This window comes from Lactuca virosa, chromosome 2, assembly GCF_052849685.1.
Source record: "Lactuca virosa cultivar CGN04683 chromosome 2, Lactuca_virosa_CGN04683_v6, whole genome shotgun sequence".
Taxonomy (NCBI): domain Eukaryota; kingdom Viridiplantae; phylum Streptophyta; class Magnoliopsida; order Asterales; family Asteraceae; genus Lactuca; species Lactuca virosa.
In genome coordinates, this window is record NC_136427.1 from 24719425 (window position 1) to 24734753 (window position 15329).

Sequence of the window (15329 nt, forward strand, 5' to 3'; positions counted from 1 at the left end):
CTCTAACAACCTCTGTCTAACTCCCCCTGTTATTGGCACCCATACTCGGCCACACTACGTCAACAAGCCGCGACTATCCTTAACAAACAAAGTATACTGCCCCCGAATTCTCTCCAACTTCCAGTTCTCTTTCTTCACCCCCTCGACCTGAGCCTCTCGAATCATGTCTAACAAAGATGGACTTACAGTCACCCTCATACATATACCCCTAATTGGCGACCCCGCCGCCTTGCGACTTAACGCATCGGCCACCACGTTGGCCTTTCCTGGATGGTATAGGATCTCACAATCATAATCCTTCAGCACATCTAACCACCTTCTCTGCCGCATAGTAAGGTTCTGCTGGTCCATCAAATACTTTAGACTCTTGTGATCGGTATAAATAATGAATCTCACCCCATACAAATAATGCCTCCAAATCTTGAGGGCAAACACCATTGCCCCCAGCTCCAGGTCATGTGTGGGGTAATTTGCCTCGTGAGGCTTCAACTGCCTCGAAGCATACGCAATCACGTGCCCTCTCTGCATCAATACCACACCCAAACCTGAAATCGATGCATCACAATATACCACGAAATCATCCAACCCCTCGGGCAGTACTAAGATTGGAGCCTCGCATAACTTCTGCCTCAGGGTCTCAAAAGCCCTCTGCTGATCCACATCCCATCGAAAAGCCACATTCTTCTTGGTCAAACGGGTCAAGGGCACAGCAATCTTGGAGAAATCCTATATGAATCTCCGATAATAACCCGCTAAACCCAAGAAGCTACGAATCTCCGAGGCATTCCTAGGTACTTCCCATCGCATCACAGCCTCCACCTTTGCTGGGTCAACCAAAATACCTTCTTGATTGATGACATGCCCTAAAAACTGCACTTCTCGCAACCAAAATTCACACTTGGAGAACTTCGCATAAAGCTTCTCCGTCCTCAAGGTCTCCAGCACCCCTCTCAAATGTTGCTCGTGCTGTTCCCTGGTCTTGGAGTAAACCAGAATATCATCAATAAAGACGATCATTGACTGATCTAGCATCGGCCTATACACTCGGTTCATGAGGTCCATGAACGCTGACGGAGCATTGGTGAGCCCGAATGACATCACCACGAACTCGTAATGCCCATAACGAGTCCTGAATGTTGTCTTCGGTATATCCTCATCCCGAATCCTCATCTGATGATACCCGGACCGAAGATCAATCTTGAAGAACCAAGATGCACCCTGAAGCTGATCAAACAAATCGTTGATCCTAGGCAAGGGATAGCGGTTCTTCACCGTCAGCTTATTCAACTCCCTATAATCGATGCACATCATGTGCGACCCATCCTTCTTTTTCACGACAAGAATCGGAGCTCCCCACGGAGAACTACTCGGACGGATGAACCCTCGGTCTAGTAGCAACTTGAAGTTGTGCAGATAGTTCTTGCATCTCGGGTGACGCCAACCGATATGGTGCCTTCGCTATCGGGGCGGCACCTGGCACCAAATCGATGCGAAACTCCACTTGCCGTTCCGGAGGCACTCCGGATAACTCTTCGGGAAAAACGTCCCGAAAGTCCCGCACTACTGGTACACTGTCGATATCCGTCACTGCCTCCACTCGCGTATCCGAAACATAAGCCAAAAATCCCGTGCAGCCCTGCTGCAAAAACCTCATCGCCCTCGCAGCTGAACAAAGGGTCGGGCCCTACGAGGCCCTCTCGCCGTGGATAACCAGCTCTCCCCCCCCCCCTTGGGGTTCGAACCCGAACCAACTGCCGCTCACAATCGATCATGTCCCCATTGGCCCCCAGCCAGTCCATCCCAATAATCACCTTCAATCCTCGCAACGGTATGGGAACTAAATCAACGCGAAACCTCTCGCCATTCACATTCAGGACACAGTCCGGACATACCCTCGCAGCACTCACAGTGCGGTCGTCTACAATCTCCACCTCGAGCGGGATATCCAGAGTCCCCGGTGTGTCTCGAAACTTCTTGCTAAGCGCAAGAGACACAAAAGATCGGGTAGCTCCCGAATCGAACAAGACATGGGCCGACATACCATTGACCAAAAAGGTCCCTATACAAGGCATAATACGCACATATATAAGCATTTAACAAAAATAAGAAAGAGAAGAATGAATACGTACCATCCACGGCGTCTGGCGCTGTCCGAGCCTCCTCGGTAGTCAGCTGAAATGCGTGGCTCTTCACCGCTGGAGCTTCCGCCTTGCCAGGGCGGCCATCGGTAATCCTCATAGTGGCGGGCGCGGGCGCCACCACCGGTCCTCCTCCTCCTCCCTGCAACTTCGGACAATCGGCCTTTTTATGGCCTGTCTGGTTGCAGTGAAAACATATCAAGCCCTTCTTGGGGCAATCCTTACTCATGTGGCCCTGCTGGCCACAAGAGTAGCATCCTGACGTCCCGGCTGTCCGACAAGCCCCACTATGAAACCTCCCACACTTGGCACACCGCCCCCGGCCCTACTGGCCCTTACTCGAAGAATCAGAGGTCTTAAACTTCTTAGCCTGAGCCCCCGCTGCCTGTACCTGCTCAGTCTTCCGCTTCGTGCGGGACTCCAACTCCATCTCCCTCTCACGGGCCTTCTCCACCATCTCGTTCAGGGTTTTGCACCCTGTAAAGCTCACAAATTCCTGAATATCATCCCTCAGCATAGAATGATATCGGGTCCTCCTCATGTCCTCATCTGAAGCATATTGAGGAATCAACAAAGCTCGCTCTCGAAACTTGGCGGTGATCTCCGCCACAGTCTCAGTGGTCTGTTGCAGATCATGAAACTCCCTCACCATCCGTTGCACCTCAATAGGCGGTGCAAACTCCAGATCGAAACGGCAAACAAACTCGGCCCACGACATATCAGCCACACTGGGTGCTCCCACCTGACTAGTAACCTCGCCCCACCGATCTCGGGCCCTGTCCCTCAGCATACAGGAAGCAAATCCGACTTTTGCCTCCTCCGGGCAAGAACTCGTGCGCTGGGCATTCTCAATGTCCGCTACCCAGCGTCTTCTCACAATGGGATCCCTGACCCCAGAAAACTCTGGAGCTCCGCATGCCTTGAACTCCCTAAACGAAGGGGTTCGGGCTCCACTCTGACCCGCAGAAACATCGGCCCTGAATGCTCTAAGTCTCTCCTCCATGATCTCCATCATGCCCTCCTTGACCGTCCCGAAGATGACGGGGGTAGCGTCAAGAATGCCCCTCGTAACTGCGGCCGCAATCAGCTCGCACAGCCTCTCATCAATACCATCAGTAGGGCCGCCTGACCCAGCCCCGGATCCTGATCCCCCTGCTCCAAGTCGTGTCACCACCATGCTGAACTGAAATACCAAAAACATAATGATCAGGATACCCATAATGAGGGTACTTCTATACCGTTTCCCCCTTGGAGTTCCCAGGTAGAACATGGATTTGGGTACAGGTCTTGTGCTTCCAGTAGTACGGGCCCAATACTACCTTCCACACCTACCTGTACCTTTCCCCCCACTGCTTTACCTAGTAATTCCAAACTGACCCAACACAAAGCCACAACCCACGATTTTCGCATGAATCAAACCCTGGATGCCCTATGATTGTCCTACTTATAACAATCAAACCAATCGCAGCAGGTTGCTTTTATGCATGAAAATTATACACATATGGGATCAAATAGACTTTCGAATAAAATATTCTACCCTAAGACCACATCCAAACAAGGAAAAGAAAATAAGGCTAAATCAATCATTCTGAGTCTATCAGTTCCTAACCGTGTATAATTCTTAAAAACATACACTTAGCAATTTCATATAATCGACAGAGTTCACTATCAGTATAACATGGCTATTCAAATTGGGAAACTACTTACTTGGCTCGGCTGATCACGCGCGTTGCACTCTCATCTTTTTGGGTCTCTTTTAAAATCCTTTTTAGGTTACTTTTGAAAACATTTTACCACTTCCTTAGTTTGAGTCCCGACACACCCGAGGATGTGTCCGAATCCCTCAAACCAAGGCTCTGATACCAACTTGTAACAACCCAATTTTTACAAAGAATTTTTTTCATTTTCAATTAACCAAACCATCCTCATAAACCATAGATTCCCAAAACATTTGTTTTTCCAAATCACATTTATTACATCATTGCTTTTCTTTTTGAAATCATCAGAGGGTCCCAACAATCAAAAAAAGATATAGAGTACACGCCACGCCATCACGCCTTGCCCTTGCCCTTGGGCTCAGAAGTACCCGAAACAAATCAACAGCCTGTAAGCGAAAAGCTTAGTGAGTTTCCCAAAGCATACCACACACAATCCCCTACACATATTTTGATAGCAGATAAAGCTATGAACATACCACAGATACCATGTAATACGATTCAGCAAGAATGCCATGGGCTACCCCACATGGTCTTTACCTAGGACTGCCATGGGCTACCCCACATGGTCTTATGTCCAATGCCATGGGCTACCCCACATGGTCTTCACCTAGGAATGCCATGGGCTACCCCACATGGTCTTATATCCAATGCCACGGGCTCCCCCCGAGGTCTTTCATGCAAAACACACAAACACAAATCATATCTAATCACAGAAGGACTAGCACATATAACATAATCGCATAATAAGCCGGCCTTAGTGCCTTAGATCCATAGGCATGGTGAGAAGACTCAACTGTCATGAATGTTGAGCTGACACTTTGCGACCAAATATGCCCCACGTGCTGCTCCAACTCAACTGCCTAAAAGTGTCATACAATAACCAGTCATTACCCCCCCCCCCCCAAAGTCAACCCTGGTCAACCTCAGTCAAGGTCAAGTCAACAGTCCATGTTAACCCTAACTCGCCGAGTAGTTCTAGTGACTCGCCGAGTTTCTCGGAATATTGCCCACTCGCCGAGTCACAGAGGTGACTCGTCGAGTTCCTAAGGTTTGATCGAAATTCAAGACCACCAGTCGAGTTTTCCCTCCATGCAACTCGACAAGATCGCATGCATCCTCAGATGGGGAAAACTTTAACCGACTCGCCAAGTTGTTCCTGCAACTCGTCGAGTCTACGACAATCTTCATCGGACTCGCCGAGTTCTTCATCCAACTCGTCAAGTCCAGGCCTATCTTCATATGACTCGCCGAGTCAACCTTGCGACTCGCCGAGTCCCTACAGTCCTTAAGCCATACAGACTCTTTTAAGCCATGCAGTGGCTCCAAATTACAGATCCAAACTTCTAAGGTATACTTTTCACGTAAAGTTGCAAACTTTACGTGCATGCATGGCTAAAAATGCTCTTAAGGACAAATCCAATCTCATAATGGGGTTTCAAACTCAAGGAAAGCTTCAATCAAGGCCAAGCTCAGAGCTTTATGACTCTAGAACCCAAGGAGGGTCCAGATCTGAAGTTACAACTTCAGATCTAGCTCATATCCCCCATAAACCTCTCAATCAAGCCATAAACACCCTAAATCTCAACTACAAGAGATCTAGAAGGAAAAATGAAGTGAAGGTGGCGACTTAATACCTTCAATGATGCTAAACTGAGGTAACTTTCTGCTTCCTTTCTCCTAGCCTCTTGCCCTCCAAGCCCTTCTCCTCCAGGATCCACTCTCCAAAGCTTAAAACACCCAAGGAAGAAACACCACACGGATTAGGGTTTTCTAGGCTCTCAAAGGACTGTCCAGAGGCCAAGGGAGGCTTATGATTCCTTAAATAGGGTGCACAACCCCGTGATTTAGGGTTCTATCTGCCAGCTCCTACTCGTCGAGTCCCCTTCTAGACTCGGCGAGTAGGTCATTAAACTTCGCGGACCAACCCGCTACTACTCGACGAGTAGGGAGACCAACTCGTCGAGTACACCTGAAAACTCAAAAGATTTAATATTATTAATACCTGAGAATCGAGACGTTACATCTGAGGTTGCGAGGCTCGATTAGGCAAATCAAATCATGGACTCATATTTTGAGTTGATTGTGGCGCCTCTTTGATCAGCACAGGCATCTGCTGTTGAGCGCTCGTAAACTTATTAAGCATGCTCCCAGCCCATTCGATAATGGCTAACAGAACGCCACCAAAAAAAGTAGATCAAATGGCGGGGTGGAAACCATACCGCATCTGCAAAAAATTTCCAGTGGCGGCGCCGGCGATGATTGAGTTCCATGGATCTTCCTTCTGGCGAACATACACCGTGGTGCAGTCGAAGGTGGAGAACAACCCTAGATAATCAACTAATCCAAATTTGAGATGTAAAATCAGTGAGTTTTGCAATTCAGGACCACCAAAGCAATTTCTATAAAAGAATATTGGATTACAACTTGCTTCATATTCCACATAGCATAAAGATAAAGGTGGCAGTCGATCGCCAACAACTGTAACACCCGATTTAGGTATTGGCTGGAAGATTGACAATTTGGAGAGGTTCATGCATGGACTCGGCGAGTTGGAGGACCAACTCGTTGAGTAGAGTCGGGTATCTGGAACGCGGGACGGAGGTGACTCGGTGAGTCGGAAGGGTCGACTCGGCGAGTCCGAGCTGTTTAAAGAAAACCCTAATTTTGGGGTTTGGCCCCTATATAAACATCATAATCCGCCCCAATAGCCTCCCTTAGCACCTTAGAAGAACGTTTACGGCCGCACACCCTCTTGTGAGTGAAGTAAGATCAATTGGGAGCTTATCCTTGAGATTTTGGAGAGGATTCCAAGCTTGAAGAAGAAGTATCAAGGGGAAAACACTAGATCTAGCATCTAGTTCGTCTTGGGCATTGATTTGAGGTATGAATCTGTTACCTTAAGCATAAAGTCTATTTTAGAGTTGTGACCAACTTTGAGGAAATGGAAGCAAGCCTAGATCTGGACCTATCACAAGGATATGGTTCCAGATCTGGACCTTCACAGGTCCCAATTATCATAAAGTTGCACCTTTTAGTGAGCTCATTCCCTCCCCATGCATGGAAACCTTGTTGAAGGTTAGTTTTGGTGATTATGGCCATGTGAGGCCTTGCATGCACGTAAAGTTTGCAACTTTACGTGTATTCCACACTAGTAGAGTAAAGTTTGGGACCTTGAGTCCCACTGGAAGAGGCCGTAAACATAATGGACTAATAGGGACTCGACGAGTCGTGCAAAAGACTCGGCGAGCCGAAAGGATTCACGACCAAGGGTTCACGGTCAGGGGTGTACGGTTGGCGGTTTACGGCCGTAAACACCAAGGAACTCGACGAGTCCCTCGGGTGACTTGGCGAGTCGATGAGTTAAGCAGGGAACCCGACGAGTGAACGATTGTACTCGACGAGTCAAGGTAAATATGGACTATCGACCTTGACTATAGACTTTGACTTTGACCAGGGTTGACCCTGGGGGTATTTATGGGATTATGCTGAGTTATTTACTCATTGATTATAAACAGTTTGGGAAGAGCAGCATAGGACATACCTGAATTCAGTTACCGATTCAGCTTTGTGAGGTGAGTCTTCTCACCATACCCATGGGTCTAAGGCACCAAGGCCGGCCCATTATGTGATTTGATATGATATGTGATTTGTTATGATATGTGATTGTGTGTTTTGCATGGAAGACCCCGGGGGGAGCCTGTGGCATTGGATATAAGACCATGTGGGGTAGCCCATGGCATTCCTAGGTAAAGACCATGTGGGGGAGCCCATGACATTGGATGTAAGACCATGTGGGGTAGCCTATGGCAGTCCTAGGTAAAGACCATGTGGGGTAGCCCATGGCATTCTTACAGGTTTTATGTAGGCATGGTTTATGTGTTACATGCGTAGCTTTGATTAGCTAACGGGATATGTGTATGTGTGTGGTATGCTCTGGGGGACTCACTAAGCATTCGCTTACAGTTTGTGGATTTGTTTCAGGTTCATCTGAGTCCAAGGGCAAGGGCAAAGCTTGATGGCGCGGCGTGCACTCTCTCTCAGGCGACCTTATGGGACACTCTGATATTTGAAAGATAAAGTTGTAATGCATATGGATTTGAAACAATTGTTTTGGAATTTCTTGATTTATGGGAATGTGTTTGGTTAATTAAAAATGAAAATTTTCTTTGAAAAAAAATTGGGTGGTTACAAGTTGGTATCAGAGCCTTGGTTTGAGGGATTCGGGCACACTCTCGGGTGTGTCAGGACTCAAACAAAGGAAATGATAATTGGTTTTCAAAATTAAAGTTAAAAACTTTGACGGAATAAAAAGAAGAGAGTGCAACGCACGCGATCGGCCGAGCCAAGTAAGTATTTCCCAATGTGTTAGCCATGTTATACTGATATTTGAACTTGATAATCGTATGAGACTTGCTATGTGTATGCTTTTAAAGTTGTATACGGTTAGGAGCTTATGGCCTCAGAATGATTGATTTGGCCTTATTTCCTATTCCTTGTTTGGTTGTGGTCCTAGGGTAGAATCTTGGTTCCGGGAATTCAAGGAGTGTGGGGCGCCGGAGTTTTTCGGGGTTAGGGACCCCATTTTCAGCCGACGCTGGGTGGCGGATATCGAAAACGCCCAGCGCACGAGTTCATGCCCGGATGTGGCAAAGTTTGGGTTTGCTTCTTGCATGCTGAGAGATAGAGCTCGGGATTGGTGGGGCGAGGTTACTAGACAGGTGGGACCAGCCGGGGTGGCTGAGATGACATGGGTTGAGTTTGTCCGGCGGTTTGATTTGGAGTTTGCACCACCCATTGAGGTGCAACGACTAGTGTGAGAGTTTCATGCTTTGCAGCAGACCACCGAGACTGTGGCGGAGATCACCACCAAGTTTCCGGAACAAGCTTTGTTGATCCCACAGTATGCTACCGATGAGAAGATGAGACGGACACAATATCATTCCATGCTGAGGGATGATATCTAGGAATTCGTGAGCTTTACGGGGTGCAAAACCCTGAACGAGATGGTGGAGAAAGCCCGTGAAAGGGAGATATAGTTGGATTCCCGCACTAAGCGGAAGACTGAGCAGGTGCAGGCAGCAGGGGCTCAGGCTAAGAAGCCTAAGACCTCTGATTCTTCGGGTATAGGCCAGCAGGGCCGGGCCGATGTGCCAAGTGCGGGAGGTTTCATAGTGGGAAGTGTCGGACAGCTGGGATATCGGGATGTTACTCTTGTGGTCAGTAGGGCCACGTGAGCAGGGATTGCCCTAAGAAGGGCCTGATATATTTCCACTGCAATCAGACTGACCATAAAAAGGCTGATTGTCCGAGATTGCAGGGAGGAGGCGGAGCAGTGGCGGCGCTCGCGCCCTCCACAATGAGGATTACCGACGGTCGCCCTACTAAGTGTGACATCCCCAATTTCATGGCCAGAAAAGACCGATTTGTTTATGCTTTGTTTTTAAAATCAGAAAAGGACTTGGGAACATAATAATACCCTGGCGTAAGCAGCACCAAAGACACAGGGCTTTTGGTCATGTTCCGATACAGACCAAAAGCATACACAATATAAAATAGACCTTACAACTATTATTTACAACTACTAGTCTATAATCCAGAATCTCTCGTCAAGTCAACCAACTTATACTCTTGTGCCATTACCTGTAATGCAAAGAAAACTGAGTGAGTCAGACTTGGGAGCCTGGTGAGCATATACAGTTTTCGACCCACAATAATATAATTATTATATTCAATCACCAATCAATAAATCAATCAATCAATCCAAATTACCCATCCCCATTATCTCCTTTATTTCTTAAGGATTTACCCTAAGAATCAACTATCCTTTATTCATTTATTCCTAAGGATTGACCTAAGGAATTGACACAAAGTCCACCACTGCCCAGGTCCTCAAATTACAACCGGTAACACTAAGTTTAACATACTTAACGAACACCTAGTTCTAACACTCCTAGTGAACACTTAATTCAAAACATCTGATGAATACTTAGTTCTAAAACACTTAGTGAACACACTCAGTTCAACAACACCAAGTAAACACATCTAGTTCAAAAATACTTAATGAACACAATCCTCTAATGAACACATAGTTCAAAAACACCTGATAATCACATAGTTTAAAACATCTATTAAACACTCAGTTCGAAAATACCTGATGAACACATAAGTTCAAAACATCTAGTGAACACTTAGTTCAAATATACCTAATGAACACATAAGTTCAAAATACTTAATGAACACCTAGTTCAAAAACACCTAGTGAACACTTAGTTCAAAATACTTAATGAACACCTAGTTCAAAAACAATATGATAATAATGTATATCTAAATCCGGAAAGGCCACTATTATTAATTAACACATATATATCATATTTCTAAAACAATCTATCCCATCCCGTCGATCCCCACATTCTGACCCTACGCAATGATCTTACGAGATCTAGTCTACGGAATCGATATGAACAACGAACTGACGAAGCTGCTTCGAAAATTCCCTGACAGCAAACGATGATCAATAAAGACATCAAATGAGGAGAATGGAATAAGTTTCACCACGAACCTCTGTTCGTAAAAAGAACTACAAGAAAATTAAGTCATGGGTAGTTATCTAGATAAAAATGCCTAGCCATGGTCTGAATATCGTGAGGTATTTTACCCCCAGACTCACCCTATCCAGCATCGAACTTTGCCTAGCAGTGGTCTGAATATCGTGAGGTATTTTACCCCCAGACTCACCCTATCCAGCAATATAACACCAGACATACCTATCAGTGGTATATTACCGACACACTTTATTAGGCATTCTACGAAGCTCCCTCAATTACTTCATGAAAAGAAACGCTGACATATGAAGCTCGTCCGATCACTTCATAAAAGAAAACGATGACTCCAAAGCTCTTTCAAAAATAAAAAGTATGGGGAAATACTAATAGAGTACTCCTGTACGCTCCCGTAACCGAAACACAATAGTGTCAAAAAGACTTGGTACACGATAGTACTTCTGGCACATTATAGTACTCTGGTATGCGTAGGACTCGTACCCGAGAACATAATAATACCCTGGCGCAAGCAGCACCAAAGACACATTATAGTACTCTGGTATGCGTAGGACTCGTACTCTGGTATGTGAGGTATTTTACCCCCAGACTCACCCTGAACGCTGGGTGTTCCTCCCAACCGAGGCCAAGTAAACGAACGCGGGGCGTTCCCCTTCTGAACGCGGGGCGTTCCCTCTTCGGATAAGCTTCGAATTTTTATTTATTTTTATTTAAAAACTTCAAAAATTTGTATCTTTCGCATACGAACTTCGTTTTTGATGTTCTTTATATCCACGCATAGGTGAGACTATGCTCTACAACTCTCGTTTAGACTCCATCGGCTAATTTTGACTTTATTTTTATTATATTATTTTTAGTAGGCCGGGACAGGAAAACTCCGTTAGAAATTCATAACTTCTTCATCGGACGTCCGTTTTCGTCTGTCTTTTCACGTTTGGACTACTATCGATGAGATCTTTAATTCTCGTTTAGATTGTTTCGGCTAGAAATCGCTCGATCTCATAATCGAACTTCGGGCTGCATACTGCTAAGCTGAAACTTAGAAAAATCATAACTTCCTCATACGATATCAGATTTAGACGTTCTTCTTATGCACACTCTCGGTTTAACTTATTTTATGACTTTTGTTTAGATCGTTAAAGCCAAATATCGCTCTATCGTAAATTCACTATTTACGTCGCGTTGTGTCGTGCCGGTTCTGTCGCGAAACTTCGACAGGTCATAACTTCTTCGTTATAACTCGGATTTCGGCATTCTTTATATTTTCGGAAACCATGCCACGACCACTACAACTTAGTTAAGATTATTCGTCTAAATAATCTTTCATCAAAAGTCACTTTTGATGCTTATCGTCTCTAAATTGACTAGCCCGGATCTACGGGCGTTACAATTATCTCCCCCTTAGGATGATTACGTACCAGAATCATCAACGAAAATAGGGCTTGTATAATGATTCCATATGTTATCTTTCCATCCTAAGCAATAACCGTGATGCTAAATCTTTCACCTGCTCTTCATACTATGTTGGACGCTCAATCGTAACCTTCGAGTTACAAAATAAATCCTTTTTTAGGACTCCTTCTTCTTCTTAGGATAAGTACTTCCCCTTATCTATTGTAACATATCAATGGATCATGCCCTAATGATCTCTCATCGTATGATGCAACGCTTAGACTCAAGTCTCTTAGAGTCAAATTCCAGAATGGAATATACCTTCCTTCATATTCTAATGTGATATAACCACATTTTTGCATATAGCATTTCTAGCTACAAGCTTCATTAACAACGAGCGCGATGCTATTGATCGCATTGATTTCAATCTTCTGACTTAAGTCAGATGTTACATCGAACTTGGTTCTCTGAACCACGTAACAAACTCATCGTATTCGGACTCAATTTGATATGACCACTAGGGTCTGAATATCAATCATCTTTTTAGTCATTATCGAAACAATGGTAACGACATACTTGAATAAAACGAACTCAATTACAAGCTTCTTGGTAACCTTGTGACTTTCCCTGATCCAAGCGTGAGTCTTGTGCTTCCAGTAGTATAGAAACACCACACGGATTAGGGTTTTCTAGGCTCTCAAAGGACTGTCCAGAGGCCAAGGGAGGCTTATGATTCCTTAAATAGGGTGCACAACCCCGTGATTTAGGGTTCTATCTGCCAGCTCCTACTCGTCGAGTCCCCTTCTAGACTCGGCGAGTAGGTCATTAAACTTCGCGGACCAACCCGCTACTACTCGACGAGTAGGGAGACCAACTCGTCGAGTACACCTGAAAACTCAAAAGATTTAATATTATTAATACCTGAGAATCGAGACGTTACATCTGAGGTTGCGAGGCTCGATTAGGCAAATCAAATCCTGGACTCATATTTGGAGTTGATTGTGGCGCCTCTTTGATCAGCACAGGCATCTGCTGTTGAGCGCTCGTAAACTTATTAAGCATGCTCCCAGCCCATTCGATAATGGCTAACAGAACGCCACCAAAAAAAGTAGATAGAATGGCGGGGTGGAAACCATACCGCATCTGCAAAAAATTTCCAGTGGCGGCGCCGGCGATGATTGAGTTCCATGGATCTTCCTTCTGGCGAACATACACCGTGGTGCAGTCGAAGGTGGAGAACAACCCTAGATAATCAACTAATCCAAATTTGAGATGTAAAATCAGTGAGTTTTGCAATTCAGGACCACCAAAGCAATTTCCATAAAAGAAATTGGATTACAACTTGCTTCATATTCCACATAGCATAAAGATAAAGGCGGCAGTCGATCGCCAACAACTGTAACACCCGATTTAGGTATTGGCTGGAAGATTGATAATTTGGAGAGGTTCATGCATGGACTCGGCGAGTTGGAGGACCAACTCGTCGAGTAGAGTCGGGTATCTGGAACTCGGGACGGAGGTGACTCGGCGAGTCGGAAGGGTCGACTCGGCGAGTCCGAGCTGTTTAAAGAAACCCCTAATTTTGGGGTTTGGCCCCTATATAAACATCATAATCCGCCCCAATAGCCTCCCTTAGCACCTTAGAAGAACGTTTACGGCCACACACCCTCTTGTGAGTGAAGTAAGATCAATTGGGAGCTTATCCTTGAGATTTTTGAGAGGATTCCAAGCTTGAAGAAGAAGTATCAAGGGGAAAACACTAGATCTAGCATCTAGTTCGTCTTGGGCATTGATTTGAGGTATGAATCTGTTACCTTAAGCATAAATTCTATTTTAGAGTTGTGACCAACTTTGAGGAAATGGAAGCAAGCCTAGATCTGGACCTATCACAAGGATATGGTTCCAGATCTGGACCTTCATAGGTCCCAATTATCATAAAGTTGCACCTTTTAGTGAGCTCATTCCCTTCCCATGCATGGAAACCTTGTTGAAGGTTAGTTTTGGTGATTATGGCCATGTGAGGCCTTGCATGCACGTAAAGTTTGCAACTTTACATGTATTCCACACTAGTAGAGTATAGATTTGAAGTTTGGGACCTTGAGTCCCACTGGAAGAGGCCGTAAACATAATGGACTAATAGGGACTCGACGAGTCGTGCAAAAGACTCGGCGAGCCGAAAGGATTCACGACCAAGGGTTCACGGTCAGGGGTGTACGGTTGGCGGTTTACGGCCGTAAACACCAAGGAACTCGACGAGTCCCTCGGGTGACTCGGCGAGTCGATGAGTTAAGCAGGGAACCCGACGAGTGAACGATTGTACTCGACGAGTCAAGGTAAATATGGACTGTCGACCTTGACTATAGACTTTGACTTTGACCAGGGTTGACCCTGGGGGTATTTATGGGATTATGCTGAGTTATTTACTCATTGATTATAAACAGTTTGGGAAGAGCAGCATAGGACATACCTGAATTCAGTTACCGATTCAGCTTTGTGAGGTGAGTCTTCTCACCATACCCATGGGTCTAAGGCACCAAGGACGGCCCATTATGTGATTTGATATGATATGTGATTTGTTATGATATGTGATTGTGTGTTTTGCATGGAAGACCCCGGGGGGAGCCCGTGGCATTGGATATAAGACCATGTGGGATAGCCCATGACATTCCTAGGTAAAGACCATGTGGGGGAGCCCATGGCATTGGATGTAAGACCATGTGGGGTAGCCTATGGCAGTCCTAGGTAAAGACCATGTGGGGTAGCCCATGACATTCTTACAGGTTTTATGTAGGCATGGCTTATGTGTTACATGCGTAGCTTTGATTAGCTAACGGGATATGTGTATGTGTGTGGTATGCTCTGGGGGACTCACTAAGCATTCACTTACAGTTTGTGGATTTGGTTCAGGTTCATCTAAGTCCAAGGGCAAGGGAAAAGCTTGATGGCGCGACGTGCACTCTCTCTCAGGCGACCTTATGGGACACTCTGATATTTGAAAGATAAAGTTGTAATGAATATGGATTTGAAACAATTGTTTTGAAATTTCTTGATTTATGGGAATGTGTTTGGTTAATTAAAAATGAAAATTTTCTTTGAAAAAAAATTGGGTCGTTACAACAACGAACCATGTGGCAGAAGGGTTTAGGAAACAGGATGTAGGATTGAGGGAATTTGGAGAAGTTGTAGAGAAAGCTTCCGATTATCGCAAAATAGACGACAACCAAAGAGTAAGGGGAGAAACGAAGAGGGTTTTTTTTGTTATGTTTACCTTTCCAGAGAACACCGCTTAAGATAGAGGTGGGCACCGGCCAGTAAAATCAATGAACGACTAGTATATTGTTGGTGATTTTAGTGTCACCATGTCATTTTATGTAATTGGAATTAGCATGTGAGCTAAGGGGCTTCATAATTTGTATTCTAATATGTGTACGGGTTGGTGCGGAGTGCACGCATGTATAGGATCAAATTAGAAGCTGGTTTCGACGACTAGTCGGGGGTCCGGGGGCAGCGACCTTGGGTCTGGG